This window comes from Vigna unguiculata, chromosome 5 (genome assembly GCF_037176805.1).
Source record: "Vigna unguiculata cultivar grain cowpea cultivar isolate G323 ecotype 2 chromosome 5, ASM3717680v1, whole genome shotgun sequence".
In the NCBI taxonomy this organism is placed as follows: domain Eukaryota; kingdom Viridiplantae; phylum Streptophyta; class Magnoliopsida; order Fabales; family Fabaceae; genus Vigna; species Vigna unguiculata.
This window is the reverse complement of record NC_140796.1, coordinates 30,308,902-30,321,066: the sequence shown is the minus strand read 5'-3', so window position 1 is coordinate 30,321,066 and position 12,165 is coordinate 30,308,902.

Here is a 12,165-nt window from a genome sequence, read left to right as displayed (position 1 = left end):
ACACCTTTTCCACCGTTTCCTCAATGTAACATCCCTAATAGATATTACTTAATTAAATATTTAAAGATATAAAAAAGAAGTTTAAACGTCGCAATTTTATTAATCCCAAACGCGGGAAAAATCAAAATTTAATATTTAATGCGACAACATTCAATGAAATTAAATCCAAAAGTTATTACAAGTTCCAAATAAATCATGAAAACATAGTAAATCCCTAGCTCTAATTCCCAGCTAGCCCCTCTCTCCGTCTCGGGTGTTAGCAGCATCACTTGTATCATCAATTGATCCCGTGTAAAGAATTACACGATCATCGCCAAGCACAAACAGAAAGGGTGAGCTCAACAATATAAGAAATCACATAAATTAAATAATATAAAACACCCAATTATATTATCATAATTAGACCTTGGTTACATTCTCAACACTCCCAAGGTTTTTAAACCTCCAACATAACAACAAAGTGAGCCATGGACTTAGGATTTATGATGCTCACACGAACCTGCTTGCTCGTGTTCACGACTCTACGAACCTCCCCGCTCGTAGTCCTACTCTACGGACCTGCCCGCCCGTAGTCCAACATATGTGATCCACTAGCTACGTACCTCCCCGCACGCAGCATCTCTCCACTGTCAGCACGGATCACACGAACCTACCTCGCTCGTATCCTCACAGGAGAGTAAATATGTATGAACCTCCCCGCTCATACCATCACATGTCAACCACCATCCATGAACCTACCCGCTCATGGCTCAACATCTTCTGATCCACGTTCTCATCAATGTGTACAAACAATACACACACACTGCACTAAACTCGCTTGGGCTAGAAGCCTTAGCTTAAGCGACCAGGCCTGTCTCGTTTAGGCTAAGCTTCCTTGCCTGAGCGAGCGTGCTAACCTGGTTTATTTGCGAAGTCTCGCTTAGGCGAGTCTCTCCTCGCCTGGGCGAGATCACCCTTCGCCTAACACCAAAAACTCTCACCTGGGCGTAAAGCCTTGTCGCCCAAACAACAACCTCCTCGCCTACGCGAGGTGCCCAAAACAGGGTCTTACACCCCTTGATTTCTCGCTTAGGCGAGAGGTACTCGCCTGAGCCAGATAACAGATCGCCCAAAAACCTGGGCACTCCGCCTAAGCGAGTAGCTCGAGCAGAAACAAAATCACGACTCTACAACTCTCGCTTGGGCGAGCCTGGCTCGCTTGAGCGAGATTAGCATGTTGGTTCCCTGTTACACATACACAAACACATAAACCATGCCAAAACCTCATACCAAAATTGACAACCAATCCCTTCCATCATTCCAGTATTACGAACTTGTTTTAAACCCCAAAATTTGACCCCCCAAATAATGCAATTGGACCATAATCACATACAGTACCAAAAACCCCATTATTTTCATATACTCTCATAAAAGAATGCTTATACAACATACATCAGTCAAGGTTCAACCCAATCACATAGAGCATGAAAATTACATGGCATGGATACATATATTCGTGCATAACACTACAGTAAACATAATTAGTACAATCATATAGATATTTATACAGAAGAGCTCTCCTAACCTGGTTTTTCTCACCTTCAAATAAAAGAAGATGGATGGTTCTTCTGGCCCCAAATTGGTTTCCCTTAGTGCTCTCCCAACTCAACTCTCTTGGATTTCCTCTAATCCTATTTTCACTCAATTTACGTGCTCCTTACCACTCTCTAGGTTTTTAGACTTCAAAACCCTCCTAATTACTCTATTTTCCCTTTTTATATGGTCCTAAATATGGTTAATGGCAAAAAAAACGACATAGGGTTTTTAATTATTTATAATTGCCTTTCATAGCTTATTATGGGCTGCTTTCTTTCCCTTCTCTTGGCTGCCCACTGTCTCTAAGGTTTCTCCACCCTTTCACATTCAGACCACAAGTACTTTAGCAAAAATAAAGAGATTAATTTGTTCTCAGCAAGGGTTGAACCCACAACCACTCAATCACAAGGCAATTGCACAACTAATTCAACTAAATTCATATTTTGTGATAATCCCCAATATTTTAGGATTTCATTATCACATCTCACATTCAAATATATCACTAAAATAATTGCACAAGTTAAAATAACATACAATTGACATACATAGGACTCGAACCCAAGTCCTCTCATACAATCAAAGTACTCTCAACCACTTGAGCTAGTACTTTACCACGTCACAACAAATAACATTAAATGCCATAAAGGCTTCTACCACCCACATTTATTAAATAATTATTTATTTAATTATTTAAATTTCTCGGGTCTTACATTCCCCCCACCTCAAAAGATTTTCGTCCTCGAAAATTGGGCTTACCAGGAAACAGGTGTGGATATGATTGCTTCATGCGATCCTCCATCTCCTAGGTCATCTCCTGAGTAGTCTCATCCTAGAGGACCTTCACTATCTGGATCTCTTTTCCCCTAAGCTTTTTCACTTGAGAGTCTAGTATTCTGACCGGTCCGGTATTCACGGTTAGATCCTCCCTGATCTGGATGTCATCCGACTCCAGCACATGTGAGAGGTCTGCTACGTATTTTCTCAACTGTGAAACGTGAAATACGTTGTGTAGATTCGCCAGATGTGGGGGTAGCGCAATTTCATAAGCTACAACACAGATCCTCCTTAAGATCTGATATGGCCCAACAAATCTCGGAGTTAACTTCCTTGATTTGATAGCCCTTCCAATACCCGTCATCGGCGTGACTCTGAGGAACACATGATCCCCTGCTTCGAATTCCAAAGGCCTCCTCCTCTTGTCCGCGTAGGACTTTTGTCTGCTCTGAGTTGCCTTCATTCTCTCCTTAATAGCTTTGACTTTATAAGAAGTCTGCCACAAGAACTCTGGACCCAACACCAAGGACTCACCATCCTGATTCCAACACAGCGGTGTCCTGCATCGTCGCCCATATAAGGCCTCATACGATGCCATACCAATACTGGAGTGATAGCTAAAGTTGTAAGTGAATTCCACCAATGGAAGCATCGCACTCTAACTCCCAATATGATCCAGCACACAAGCTCGTAAGAGATCCTCCAATGACTAGATCGTCCGCTCCGACTGCCCATCAGTCTGGGGATGATATGCAGAACTCATCCTCAACTGAGTCCCCAAAGCTGCTTGTAGAGAGTGCCAAAAGCGAGATGTGAATCTCGGGTCTCTGTCTGATAGTATACTAGCTGGCACACCATGCAACATGACCACTTCTCAAACATACAACTCGGCCAACTTATCCATAGACCACTTCTGATTAATGGCAAGAAAATGGGCACACTTCGTCAATCTGTCCACTATTACCCAGATCGAATCATGCCCTTTAACAGACCTCGGCAAATGCGTCACGAAGTCCGTGGCAATACTATCCCATTTTCACTATGGGATGTCTAACGACTCTAATGTACCCCCTGGTCGCTGGTGTTCAATCTTGGCCTTCTGACATACCAAGCATGATGCCACGAAGTCGGCAACATCACTTTTCATCCCATTCCACCAGAAGGACAATTTCAGGTCCTGATACATCTTAGTCATACTTGGATGTATGCTAAGACGACTTTTATGTCCTTCTTCCATAATCTGCTTCCTCAACCTCCAATTTCCATGTACACATACTCTGTCACGGAATCGCAAGATGCCATCTGATCCCATCCTGTAATCCTTCCCTTTCTCAGTTCCTATCCAGCTCACAAACTGTTGCAGCTCGGCGTCATTCTTTTGCTGATCTCGGATAGTCTCCAAGATATCACTAGTCAGTGTCAGAACACTGCATCCGATGGAATCTTCACTCAACTTGATGAAGGATTGACCCCAACCAAGGATGAAGGCACATGCTTAAGAAGACTAAGCATGTTTAAAAAGGAAGTTCATTAATCCTTCATCCCTTTCATTTGTGTTTGTTATTTTTGATTCCCTAAGTTGACTTAGCTGAATCAACTTTAGTTGACTTGTTGACCTTTGACTAGGTTTGACTTGTTCACTATAGTTGACTTGACTTAAGCCAACATGCTAATCTATGTTTATTTGCTTTGTAGGTTAATTAGGAGTAAGAAAGCAATGCTAGGTGGCGCATGGTGATTGGGGAGCATAAATGATGTGGAGGAGAGAGTACAGCAAAGGCATAAAGCATAAAGTAAAAGGCATGAAGCAAGTGTGCCTATGTAGCTTTGGTCTCCTTTGTTTTTAGCACACTTTGACCACTTTTTGGAGACATATGAGACACATTCTTTGTCTCCTTTTGTGCTAGAACGAAATTAGCCTTGCACACACCATAGTTAGCTCTTTTGTCTCTCATTTTTGTAACCTTATTTGACCTAGTTTCTAGAAGCTAGGGTTAGGTTTTTGTAGAGACATCCTTAGGTATCTTTTATTTGCTTAGAGGCCCCTAAACTCTTCTATATAAGGGGTGCTCCTAGACATGTAAAAGGGTTGAACATTTTGAAGTAAAAACACTCTTGTGTCTCAACCATTTGTGAGAGTTTCCTCCCTTGGGAATGAATACTTTTAAGCCTTATCTTGCATAGCAAGTGGCGGCACACATCCACTCATCTTCAAGGTTGCCATGGCTTCTAGCCTAGCCTTGTAGTGGCATGCTTCTCACATTTTTACCATTTCTTCCCTTTCCATTTTATGTTTTCTTCTTCCTTTAATTGTTCTTGGTTTTCTATGGTTTATGTTCTTTACATTTCTTTTTTGTTTTGAATCAATCCATCATCTTCTTCTCTTGAGCTTTGTGAAAGGAACCTTCACAGCTAGATAGCTTGCTATCTTAATGTCCAGTGGGGATTTCACTTAGCTTTCTTAATCAACTCACACCATATTCAATAATCTTAAAAAGGAACAAGATAATCCTTCATCATTTGGTATCTAGAGCTTTGGTTGTCCTTGAATATGGTGTTTTCATGTTCTAACCTTGTCTTGTGTAGCTATCTTTGAATGGTCCACATAAAAACAATGCTGGCAGAAACTGTTCACGATTTTAAAAGATTAAACTGCACCTGCTCAGTGGTCCAAAAATTACGTTCTTGATGTCAAAAGAAAGCTCTGTGAGTCTAGTTTTTAACCAAAAAAGAACCAATGCATTTGGAGTTCTGTGGAGAGAGTTATGATTGAAATAGTGAGCAAAGGTCAGAGCTGCCGAGATCACCGTGAATCAACGTTTTTAAGGTTATGTTGGGCAGTTTTGGCTACTATTTTTGTTACTCTTCTTACTCCTAAATGTGGTTGGATAACATGTCTTTGGATGCTTACTCTTTGAGCCTTAAATCCATGAGTTTAAATGCATGATAGCTACATGTTTGTGTCTTTGTGTATGTCATGTTGAGTCTTTAAATGTGTCTAACTTTTGCTTGAGTCATATGTCATATGCTTCTTTGAGTTTTCTTATTCTTGTTTCTAAGTATTTGAGCTATTGCATGAGATCTATGCCTTTTGTTGTAGCATGCTCCTTGAAATTGATTTTGACCTAATTTTTAAGGAACTAAGTGTTCAAGACACCCTAAAATATCCTTCTCATCATCTTAAGTACCTAGTTTTGAAAAGAAAAATTATTTTCATGACCAAAAACAGTTTGGCCAAGAACTAATGTGTTGCTTGGTGAATCCATTTGGCCATTTTTACTAGATGTTATGCTACCAAATTTTATAATTGGATTTTGGGTGATATTGGCAAATTAGTTCCATGCTTTAACTTGGTTATGATCTTTCTTGGTGTATGCATAATTTGAGGTATAATCTTGGCTTGTTCAAATGCTTTCCATAGAGTCTTTAAAAGTGTTTTTCATTGGTTTAGTCTTGTTCAAGTTTTGTCTTTAAAACAAATTTTCTTAGAAGTTAAACTTTCTTGTTTTTGTGCTTTTCTTGCTTGTCACTAGGTGTTCTTTGTTGTGTCTTAGTAGTTTTCTTTTCTTGAAACTCTTGGGATGTTGTGGCCGAATCACTTGTCTTGCATTTGAAAGGTTTTGAACAAGTTTTTAAAAGTGTTTGCTTCACTCCTTTGGTGGATTTTGAGTGCTAGCCTTGCCTTGTTACTTTGGGAGAGTGATCTAAACACTTGGGTTACAATTTGGGTTGGATTTGGTCTCGGTTTTCATGTTGTCTAACCTCTAATCCATTTATTTTGTCTCGGATTTGAGTGTTTTTGTTGTAGGAATCATGGCAAGTTCATCAAATGCACCTACACCAAACAAAAACAATACATTGATGAGATTACTTCGGGATTTGGAGTTGTCTAGGAAGGAGGCCTTTGAACAATTGAGAAAAGACAAGGAGCAAAGTGACCTAAGAATCCAAGAGCACATTCAAAGGCTTGAAGCTAAAAAGCAAGAAAGAGAGGCTAGGAAAAGATGGCATTCTAGGCGCAACCCATCACAAGAGAAGCAAACTCCAAAGATTCCTAAGTTCAAAGGAGAAAATGACCCAAACATCTACATTGAGTGGGAACAAAAAGTGGACCAAATTTTTACCATTCATGTAGTTAGTCATCAAAAGCAAGTAGATTTGGTAGTCTTAGAGTTTGAGGATTATGCCATGACTTGGTGGCATCAATTATGTATGGACAATATTAACCAAGAGTCACTCGCGACTTCTTGGAGGGACCTTAAAAATTTGATGCGCACTAGATTTGTTCCTTCCTACTATAGGAGGGAGACTCTTTTGAAGCTCCAAAGGCTTCAACAAGGGTCCATGTGTGTGGATGAATATTACAAGTTAATGGAGTCCATGCTTCTAAAAGTAGGACTCCAATTTGAAAGTGAAGAGGAAAAGGTAGCTAGATTTGTGAGTGGGTTAAGGAGGGACATACAAGATTTAGTAGAGTTATATGAGTACTCCTCTCTTGACAAAGTTTTACATTTGGCCATCAAAGTTGAAACTCAATTGCAAAAGAAAAAAGAGGCCAAGAGGAGTGGTTCATACAATGACTACTATTCTAGTACTTGAAAAGATAAAGAAAGAAAACATGATAAATCACCACTCAAGAGTTCCAAAGACCCACCACCTAGGACTAATTCGTCTAGGCCTTCTAATGAAACTCCTAATTCTTCTCAAGGTACAAGGACAAGTTCTATAAAATGTTTTAAGTGTTTGGGATATGGGCACATAGCTTCAAATTGTCCCACCAAAAGAACCATGGCCTTAAACCTTAAAAAAGAAGTAGAGAGTGAACATTCTTCTCCCCCTTCCCCCAAAAGTACTTCTTCCCACACTTCTTCTTCAAGTGCAAGGATTAAACCCCTTGAAGGTGGATTGTTAATGATAAGGCACCAACTAAGACAAGTTTCCAAGGAACTTGACCCTTCTCAAAGACAAAACCTTTTTCATTCAAGGTGTCATATCAAAGACAAAATATGTCCCCTCCTCATATATAATGGAAGTTGTGTAAATGTGGCTAGCACAAGGGTTGTGGACAAGCTTGGCTTGAAAACTATCCCTCTTGCCAAGCCCTACAAGCTATCATGGCTTAAGAAAGAAGACATTAAAGTAACTCAACAAGTCCTCATTAACTTTTCAATTGGAAATTTTAAAGATGAGGTGTTATGTGATGTTGTGCCTATGGAAGAAACTCATATTTTGTTAGGTAGGCCATGGCAATTTGATAGAAAAGTCTTTTATGATGGCCATGCTAACACCTATGCTTTCTCCTTCCAAGGCAAGAAGTTCACACTCCTACCTCTCTCACCCAATCAAGCAAATGAGGACCAAAATAAAGTGAAAGATAAGAGAAAAGATGAAAAAGAAAAAGAGCAAGTTACCTCCAAAGTGTTACTTGCCTCTAAAAAAATATTTTCAAAGCAAGATGGACATCACCATTCTTTCTTCTCTTGCAAGGCTCAAAAGGAACACCCAATGCGCAAGCATGAGAAGAAGAGTGGTCTAGAAAAGAGGGATGGCCTAACCAAAGCTAGGGGTAGTACCCTTAGAAAAGATGGAACAAGAGCTCATAAAAGGGAGGCGCAAAACCTCCCCCAAATCAAGTCAAGCTCCATCTATAAAGGCTTAAAGAATTTGTGGTCAAATTCTCTCCAAGAAGGGGAGGATGATGAAGGATTGACCCCAACCAAGGATGAAGGCACATGCTTAAGAAGACTAAGCATGTTTAAAAAGGAAGTTCACTAATCCTTCATCCCTTTCATTTGTGTTTGTTATTTTTGATTCCCTAAGTTGACTTAGCTGAATCAACTTTAGTTGACTTGTTGACCTTTGACTAGGTTTGAATTGTTCACTATAGTTGACTTGACTTAAGCCAACATGCTAATCTATGTTTATTTGCTTTGTAGGTTAATTAGGAGTAAGAAAGCAATGCTAGGTGGCGCATGGTGATTGGGGAGCATAAATGATGTGGAGGAGAGAGTAAAGCAAAGGCATAAAGCATAAAGTAAAAGGCATGAAGCAAGTGTGCCTATGTACCTTTGGTCTCCTTTGTTTTTAGCACACTTTGACCACTTTTTGGAGACATATGAGACACATTCTTTGTCTCCTTTTGTGCTAGAACGAAATTAGCCTTGCACACACCATAGTTAGCTCTTTTGTCTCTCATTTTTGTAACCTTATTTGACCTAGTTTCTAGAAGCTAGGGTTAGGTTTTTGTAGAGACATCCTTAGGTATCTTTTATATGCTTAGAGGCCCCTAAACTCTTCTATATAAGGGGTGCTCCTAGACATGTAAAAGGGTTGAACATTTTGAAGTAAAAACACTCTTGTGTCTCAACCATTTGTGAGAGTTTCCTCCCTTGGGAGTGAATACTTTTAAGCCTTATCTTGCATAGCAAGTGGCGGCACACATCCACTCATCTTCAAGGTTGCCATGGCTTCTAGCCTAGCCTTGTAGTGGCGTGCTTCTCACATTTTTACCATTTCTTCCCTTTCCATTTTATGTTTTCTTCTTCCTTTAATTGTTCTTGGTTTTCTATGGTTTATGTGCTTTCCATTTCCTTTTTGTTTTGAATCAATCCATCATCTTCTTCTCTTGAGCTTTGTGAAAGGAACCTTCACATCTAGATAGCTTGCTATCTTAATGTCCAGTGGGGATTTCACTTAGCTTTCTTAATCAACTCACACCATATTCAATAATCTTAAAAAGGAACAAGATAATCCTTCATCACAACTGTATACCCAGATTCATATCCCTGAGCTTCTCAATTAATTCCAGCTCCTTCACCATCATTGCTGACATGTGCATCCTTTTCCGACTCAAGGCATCCGCCACTACATTTGCTTTACCAGGATGATAAAGCAACTCGAAATCATAGTTCTTGAGATACTTCATCCATCACCGCTGTCTCATATTCAACTCCTTTTGATCAAACAGGTATTTCAGACTTTTGTGATCGCTAAAAGCCTGGAACTGGGAGCCATACAAGTAATGCCTCCATGTCTTGAGAGCAAACACTACAACAACTAATTCTAAGTAATGGGTGGGGTAGTTCTTCTCATGCACCTTTAATTGTCTAGATGCGTAGGCTACTGGGCTTTTCTCCTACATCAACACACAACCCAAACCCTAGTAGGATGCATCGTAGTATACCTCAAACTTTTTACTGGTATATAGAATAACAAGCACTGAAGTTGTTGTCAACCTCCTCTTCATCTCCTCAAAACACTCTTCACACTCCTCTATCCGGGAGAACGGTTAGTCTTTTCTAGTGAGCTGGGTCAAGGGACTCACCATTTTAGAGAACCCCTCCACCAACCTCTTGTAGTATCCAGCCAAACCCAAGAAGCTTTGTACCTCAGTCACAGTCCGTGGTCTTTCCCATTTTAGCACCATATCAATCTTTCTTGGATCCACTAGAATACCATGTGTAGAAATAACATGCCCAAGAAACTATACCTCTTCTGATGAAGGATTATCTTGTTCCTTTTTAAGATTGTTGAATATGGTGTGAGTTGATTAAGAAAGCTAAGTGAAATCCCCACTGGACATTAAGATAGCAAGCTATCTAGATGTGAAGGTTCCTTTCACAAAGCTCAAGAGAAGAAGATGATGAATTGATTCAAAATGAAAAGGAAATGGAAAGCACATAAATCATACAAAACCGAGAACAATTAAAGGAAGAAGAAAACATAAAATGGAAAGGAAAGAAATGGTAAAAATGTGAGAAGCACGCCACTACAAGGCTAGGCTAGAAGCTATGGCAACCTTGAAGATGAGTGGATGTGTGCTGCCACTTGCTATGCAAGATAAGGCTTAAAAGTATTCACAACCAAAGGGAGGAAACTCTCACAAATGGTTGAGACACAAGAGTGTTTTTACTTCAAAATGTTCAACCCTTTTACATGTCTAGGAGAACCCCTTATATAGAAGAGTTTAGGGGCCTCTAAGCAAATAAAAGATACCTAAGGATTTCTTTACAAAAACCTAACCCTAGCTTCTAGAAACTAGGTCAAATAAGGTTACAAATATGATAGACAAAAGAGCTAACTATGGTGTGTGCAAGGCTAATTTCGTTCTAGTACAAAAAGAGACAAAGAATGTGTCTCATATGTCTCCAAAAAGTGGCCAAAGTGTGCTAAAAACAAAGGAGACCAAAGGTACATAGGTACACTTGCTTCATGCCTTTTACTTTATGCTTTATGCCTTTGCTTTACTCTCTCCTCCACATCATTTATGCTCCCCAATCACCATGCGCCACCTATCATTGCTTTCTTACTCTTAATTAACCTACAAAGCAAATAAACATAGATTAGCATGTTGGCTTAAGTCAAGTCAACTATAGTCAACAAGTCAAACCTAGTCAAAGGTCAACAAGTCAACTAAAGTTGAATCAACTAAGTCAACTTTGGGAATCAAAAATAACAAACACAAATGAAAGGGGTGAAGGATTAGTGAACTTCCTTTCTAAAAATGTTTAGTCTTCTTACGCATGTGCCTCCATCCTTGGTTGGGGTCAATCCTTCATTATCCTCCCATCCTTGGAGAGAATTTGACCACAAATTCTTTAAGCCTTTGTAGATGGAGCTTGACTTGATTTGAGGGAGGATTTGCGCCTCCCTTTTATGAGCTCTTGTTCCATCCTTTCTAAGGGCATTTACCCCTAGCTTTGGTTAGGCCATATTTATTTTCTAGGGTACTCTTCCTTTCTCGTTTGTGCTTTGGGCCTTCCTTTTTAGCTTGGGAGGAGAAGGAAGGGTGATACACATCTTGCTTTGGAAGAATTTTTTTGTAGACAAGTAACACCTTGGTGAAAGCTTGCCCCTTTTGTTTTTCTTCTTTATCTTTTCTTATTATATTTCTATCCTTATTAACTTCTTGAGGTAATAGAGGTTGTAAAGTTGTATTTTTCCCATTTATGAAGAAAATGTATTGGTTGGTATGGCCATCATGTAAAGTTTATTGATCAAATTGCCATGGCCTACCTAGTAAGATATGTGTGACTTCCATGGGAACAACATCACATAGCACCTCATCTTTGTAGCTTCCTATGAAGAAGTTAATTAGGACTTGTTTATTGACATCTATTTCTCCCTCTTTACTTATCCAAGCAAGCTTGTAGGGCTTAGCATGAGGAATGGTCTCTAAGCTAAGCTTTTCCACCAACCTTGTGTTAGCTACATTGGTACTACTTCCTCCATCAATAATTAGAGAGCAAACCCATTTGTTAATTTTCCATCTAGATTGAAAAAAATGTTTTCTCTTTGAGTTGGCTCAAGCTCACTTTGATCTTGACCTATCATGCGCCTTAATAACATAGGGTCTTTCTAAAAAATTTTAGTTTTACTAGAGGAAGAAGATTCTTTTGAAAGAGAATGGGGAGATGAGTGTTCACTTTCAACATCATTACTCTTCTTTAAGATCATGGTCCTATTGGTTGGGCAATTTAAGATTATAACCCAAACATTTAAAACATTTAATGGAACTTGATCTTGAAGAAGTGGAATGGTGAATGTGATCACTTGGTGACTTACTTTTACTTGGTGGTTCTTGATGAGAGTTAGAAGGGAACTTATCATGTTTCTTTTTATCCTTTCCCTTCCATGAGTGACTAAAGTAGTGGTTGGGTGAGTAACTCTTCCTTGCCCTTCTTTTTCTTTTCAATTGAATTTCAATCCCAAGGGCAAGTGTGAAAACATTTTCAACAGTGGAGTACTCATACAACACTACTTGGTCTTGCATGTCTCTCCTAAGACCACTCACAAATCTTTTTATTTTCTCTTTGT